The 6,470-nt window shown below is 36.2% G+C and overlaps 1 non-coding gene across 1 annotated transcript; it reads left to right on the plus strand.

Moving 5' to 3' along the window:
- Positions 1-205: 205 nt before the first annotated feature.
- On the plus strand, positions 206-308 carry LOC123326672. The gene has a single exon (XR_006541244.1). It is a non-coding gene; the product is annotated as a U6 spliceosomal RNA (small nuclear RNA).
- Positions 309-6,470: the final 6,162 nt, after the last annotated feature.

Consider the following 6,470-nt stretch of genomic DNA (forward strand, 5'->3'; position numbering starts at 1 on the left):
TGAATACTGTGACCCAGAAATAACAACTTGAACATGACCTAAGATAACCAGGGTTTTCTATAACCTAAATGCCATATTCCACTGAAGCATGTCTAATAAATGTGAAATCATGGATTCTTAGCAAAGTTAAGAAAAAAGATCTTCACATCCACCCAAACCCATCTGCAAACACTAGTCAGAGGTCTACCTTGAGTACAGCTCAGTGGTGCTCGTTTCAGCAGCACATACACCAAAACTGGAATACAGACAAGATTAGCGTGGCCCCTGCACAAGGATGACCATAGAGTTCAGTGACTGCACAGTAGGATCATCTGAGCAGCTTTCAAGAATACTAATGCCAAGATCATATCACAGGCCAGTGAAATAAAAATCTCTAGAGGTGTGACTGGAAATATCAGTAGCTATGAAAGCTTCTCGGGTGATTTCAGCGTGCAACAAGGTGGAGGACCACTCGGCCCACTTTATGAGAATCCATTTAGTTTGGTAAGCGTACATACCTAAAGCCCAGCCCTAACGACACACACAAAGTAGAGAGATTTTAAAACCCCCATGGTGATTTTGACTTACAGTGAGCAGTAAAACCATTGAAGTCCCCCATTTTAGATACGAGAATAAGGGACAAAGAGAGGGTTCCCAATCTCTCCTGAGTGGCAAAGTATGCTTTGGGATACTATTTTCTGATGATATTAACACTCATGTGATATAAATGACCTGTGTTATCCTCTCTTAACAGCAGCCTAGTTTTGGAAAACCAGGGGACAATTAGTACACTGGGTATTCCAAGAGGGGAGGAAGAATTTTCAAGGAATGTAATAGATGAGTAAACCTGACATTAGAAAAACTCCACAGTTTTATTAAAGTTTCATTGAATAAATATATTTAAAGAAATTAGAACTGTACCTGGCATATAAAAAGGACTATTTAAGTATTTGTTATATGGAATAATATGGGAGGATGCCTCCCCTCCTCACGCCGGTACATGCTACATATAGGTAACTGGAAACATAATCAGGAGCATGAGTCCAACAGACTACTTCACAGGGACCAAATTCAGCACACTCTTTTTGTAAATAAAGTTTTATTGAAACACAGTCACACCTATTTATTTACATAGTATTTGTGGCTGCTTTAAAATTTTTTCTTTTAATTCTAGTGTAGTTTACATAAAGTATATTAGTTCAAGGTGTACAACAGAGTGATTAGACAATTCTACACATTACTCAGGGTTCATCATGATAAGTGTGCTCAATCCCCTTCATCTCTCTCACCCATCCTTCTATGCACCTCCCCTCTGGTAACCATCAGTTTTTTCTCTACAGTTCGAAGTCTGTGTTTTGATTTGTCTTTTTCTTTGTTCGTTTGTTCCTTAAATTCCACACAGGAGTGAAATCATATGTTTATCTTTCTCTGACTTTTCACTTGATATTATACCCTCTAGATCCATCCATATTGTTGCAAATAGCAAAAATTCATTCTTTATTATGATGGAGTAATAGACTGTTGTATGTATATACCACATCTTTATCATTCACCAGTTAATGGACACTTGGGTTGCTTCCATATTTTGGCTATTGTAAATAATGCTGCTATAAACACAGGGGTGCATATATCTTTTTCAATTAGTGTTTTTATATCCTCTGGGTAAATACCCAGTTGTAGAATTACTGGATAATATGGTAATTCTATTTTTGGTTTTTGAAGAAACTCTATACGGTCTTCTATAGTGGCTGCACTAGTTGGTATTCCTTCCAAAAGTGCATGAGTGTTCCATCTTCTCCACATTCTCATCAACACTTGTTGTTTTTTGTGTTTTGGATTTTAGCCATTCTGACAGGGGTGAGATGATATATCATTGTGGTTTTGATTTGCATTTCCCTGATGATGAGTGATGTTGAGCATCTTTTTATGCAGTCTGTTGGCCATCCAGATGTCTTCTTTGGAGAAATGGCTGTTCATGTCTTCTGCCCATTTTTAAATTGGATTGTTTTTCTGGATGTTAAGTTCTTTATATACATTGGATACTAACCCTTTATCAGACATGTCATTTGCAAATATCTTCTCCCATTCTGCAGATTGTCTTTTAGTTTTCCTGTTTCCTTTGCTGCACAGCAGCTTTTTATTTTGATGTAGTCCCAATTGTTTATTTTTACTTTTGTTTCCCTTGCCTGAGGAGGCATATCTAGAAAAATGTTATGGCCAATGTCAGAGAAATTACTGCCTGTGCTCTTTTCTAGGATTTTTATGGTTTCAGATCTCACATTCAGGTTTCTTAATCTATCTTGATTTTTTGTGTTTAAGAAAGTGGTCCAGTTTCATTCTTTTGCTGTCCACTTTTCCAAAGACCGTTTGAAAAGGCTTTTTCCCATTGGATATTCTTGCCTCCTTTGTTGAAGATTGACTATAAAATCATGGATTTATTTGGGGGCTATTTTGTTCCATTGATCTGTGTGTCTATTTTTGTGCCAGTACCATACTGTTTTGATTACTACAGCTTTGAAGTGTATCTTGAGATCTGGAATTGTGATACTGCCAGTTTTGTTTTTCTTTTTCAAGACTGCTTTGGCTATTTGGGGTCTTTCATGGTTCCATACAAATTTTAGGACTGTTTGCTCTAGTTCTGTGAAAATGCTATTGGTATTTTGACAGGGATTGCATTACAAGTGTAGATTACTTTGGGTAGTATGGAATTTTTTACCCATGTTTGTTCTTCCAACCCATGAGCACGGAGTAACTTTCCATTTGTTTGTGTTATCTTCAATTTCTTTCATCAGTGTTTTATAGTTTTTAGAGCATGGGTCTTTCTTTGGTTAAGTTCATCCCTAGGTATATTAGTATTTTTGACACAATTGTAAATGGGATTGTTTTCTTAATTTCTCTTTCTTCTGCTTCATTAGTGTACAGAAGTGCAACATACTTTTGTATGTTGATTTTTTAAAAGATTTTATTTATTTATTTGAGAGAAAGAACATGGAGGGGGGGAGAAGAAGAGGGAGAAGCAGACTCCCAGCTGAGTGGGGAGCCCAGCATAGGGCTCAATCCCAGTACCCTGAGATCAGGACCTGAGCTGAAGTCAGATGCTTAACCAACTGAGCCACCCAGGTGCCCCTATGTATATTGATTTTGTATTCTGTGACCTTACTAAATTCATTTGTCAGTTCTAGTATTTTTTGGTGGAGTCATTCAAGGTTTTCTATATAGTATCATGTCATCTACAAATAGTGAGAATTTTACTTACGAATTTGGATGCTTTTTCTTGTCTGATTGCTGTGTCTAGGAATTCTAGTATTATGTTGAATAAAAGTGGTGAGAATGGACATCCTTGTCTTGTCCCTGACCTTAGGAGAAAAGTTCTCAGTTTTTCATATTGATTATAATGTCAGCTGTGGATTTTCATATGTGGCCTTTATTATGTCGAGGTATGGTCCCTCTAAAGATACTTCGTTAAACGTTTTTATCATGAGGAGATGTTGGACTTTGCAAAATGCTTTTTCTCCATCTATTGAAATGCTCATATGGTTTTTTATGCTTTCTTTTGTTGATGTGAGGTACTTATGGCTGCTTTTACGTAGAGGTTTTATGACCTGCAAAGCCTAAAATGTTTACTCATTGGCCTTTTACAAAATTTGTGGACCCCCGATCTAGATAATTCTTCTACATTACCAAGATAAGAGCAAAAGTATTTGTGATGAGCCTCGTTTTTCATGCCTTTCCCATAATTATCTACCTCATTCTGAGTTTTGTGCTTTTAAGTCAGATATACCCTAACATAAGAACAAATTAAAATATGCTAACATTAAAGTAAGTTATATTGGAAGAAACCACAGACCCTGACATTTTTTACAAGACTCAAGCAGACATATCCCATGGTTAGGATTCTACAAAGTTGCTAAAAATGATCTCTCTTTAAGGTTAAAATAACATGAGACTATCCTTATGTTTCAATGCTAAATGAAAAAGTCCAATTCAACATTTTATAAAGTATGATCACAACTATGTGAAACAAACAAATTACACATTTTCACAGGATAATGTTTTCTACAGAAAAACACATCAGAATGTGTTGGTTTTGAGTGACAGAAACATGACTTTTTTGGTCTATTTTTTATATAGTAAACTCTCTATAATAAGCAGGCATTATTTTTATAATAAAAATAAACTTGATTTTTTAAATATGAAATATGAATTCTGTTTGTTTTTAAGTCTGGGATCAACAATTTCTAGCACTTATGTGTTAGACATGGCACGTGATATTTAAGTGTCTCACAAACAAAAATGGTGCTACTACTAATGTGTCATGTATGTACAACTCTGATGTTTACAAAGCTTTTTTTTCCCAGATACATTATCTTACTTGGTTCTAACTACTTCAAAAAAAAAAAAAAATTAAAGGACTACAATTGAAAAAAGTAGGCTACCAATTCAGACCTTGTGGTTAATGTAGAGTACTCTTGAAAATTCACCACACTTATCCTGTTGATGCTAACTGTTCCTCTCTTGATACTGTGTGAGAATTTTTCTTCTTTGACTTGAAGTCCTGAGAATTCACAGATATAGAGGGCCCTTGGAATCCCTTACATCCTGTTTGTTCATATTTCTGTAACAATGCAAGTTGCATCAAAACCCCAAAATACTTTTGCAATGGCTTCCCAACCACAGTGCAATCCTCTAAAGGCCCCATATCAATAAAAATCACATTTGAGGCAAGGTGGCCATACAGAACTCAGGGTCTGACCATCTTGAAGGACTTCCTACCATTCAGTTGGGCTTAATGGGCCAATCACACTTCAGAGAAGCTGACAACAATGAGCACACAAGTATATAGATTTCCTGAGCAGTTGGTAGGCAATCTTGCATCTTATAAACTAGAACCAGCTCTTTAAGAAAGAGGTTTTTAAGACGTAAATTTTATCATTCAAGTCCTCCAAGTTTTCCTTCCAGGTTCCTCTCTCATCTGCCTGCATTATCCCAGCACCAGTTCCCTGTCACCCTTCCAGCTACAGTTAATTGTCCTATCCACCATCCTCAAGGGCCTTGCTTTTAGCTGTTGCTAACTGAATCTCTGGTTTATTAGTTGAAAAGAGCTTCCTGTTTTATCCAAAGAGGATTTGCCTTTTGCTAAAGTGTTACTGAAGAACATAAAAATTAATCATCTCTTCCTATTATAACCTCAAATTCATCCTTTTCTCTATTCAGCTTTACCTCTTCTCTTTCCTTGCTGTCTCCCCTACTCCATTTTCATAACTGGAACTAGATTATACCTCTTCAGGCATATTGTTCCTCAATTAAATCCACTCTTGTGCGTCTTTCCTTTCTTTCTAGAGGCATCTTTCTCCTTCTCCAGCCAAAAAAAAATCAAACTCATCTTGTCATGATATTCAAGGCTTCCACAAGCTGAACTCAAATCCATTTAGCAAAACTCCCCGGCTCTCCACACCCCAACCCCCACCTTGATTTCCTTCTCTACCAAGAGCCATTTGCCATTCATTGAATATACCTGACTCTGCCACTTGATGAGGGAAATCGTACAAGGGAAATTTTTTCTCTCAAACCTCTCCTCCTACCTTAGCTGGGAAGTCTTCCAATGTCCCCCAGGCAATGTGAGCTGATTCTTCCCTTACACTACTACTTAACTGTTCACATAAGTCTATTATGCAACTCACTATATTCCTGTGTAATTGAAAATTTACATTTCTATGGGTCACATTTAATATGAGCTACTCAACGTCAAGATCTCTATCTTATCTATATTGTGTTCCATTCCCACCCTCATACCTCAAAGATCACTCCTAGTAAAGAGCCGGGCACATCCAGTGGCCAAAATTATTATTGAATTACTATGAAAAGAGCAAAAATTCATGAATGATTAATGACAGCACTTCAGTTATCATAAGAGGCAACGAAGCACAGAATTTTTGGTTAGGCCACTGGACCTTCTGGGAAATTGCATCAACCAGTTGTCTTGCTATGTAATCATAATGGCTACAAGAGAAGTCAACTGAACAATATTCTCTCTCCTTTTTAAATTAAAATCAAACAAGCTTGCACTTTGAATAACCAACTATAAAATTTAAGTTAAGTGCTGTAATTAAACAAACATTACAACCAAATTAATTCAGACTATGCAGAATACTTATTGGAATGTAGTTAATCAGTCATTAATATTGCTGGCAGGTCCTGTAGAGGAAAATAGGGCTCAGGAATCTAAAAGATTACCATTTATCATATTTCAGGTTTGTCCTCACCCAGTCTATGAGAGGGAGTTAAAAATATAGGAAATTTTACATGAAATTAAAAAGTGAAAAACCATTTTCCAAGCAAGAAAGAGCTGCATTATGGTTAAGGTTATGATTTGACCAAGATAGAAAACTATTTCTGACATTGTATCTCCACAGCAACTGTAAATGTAATTAAATCCTATTTATTTACCTATGCTTAGAAATTATGATGAGCATAAAGAAATTATATGTATG

This window comes from Neomonachus schauinslandi, chromosome 14, assembly GCF_002201575.2.
Source record: "Neomonachus schauinslandi chromosome 14, ASM220157v2, whole genome shotgun sequence".
NCBI lineage: Eukaryota > Metazoa > Chordata > Mammalia > Carnivora > Phocidae > Neomonachus > Neomonachus schauinslandi.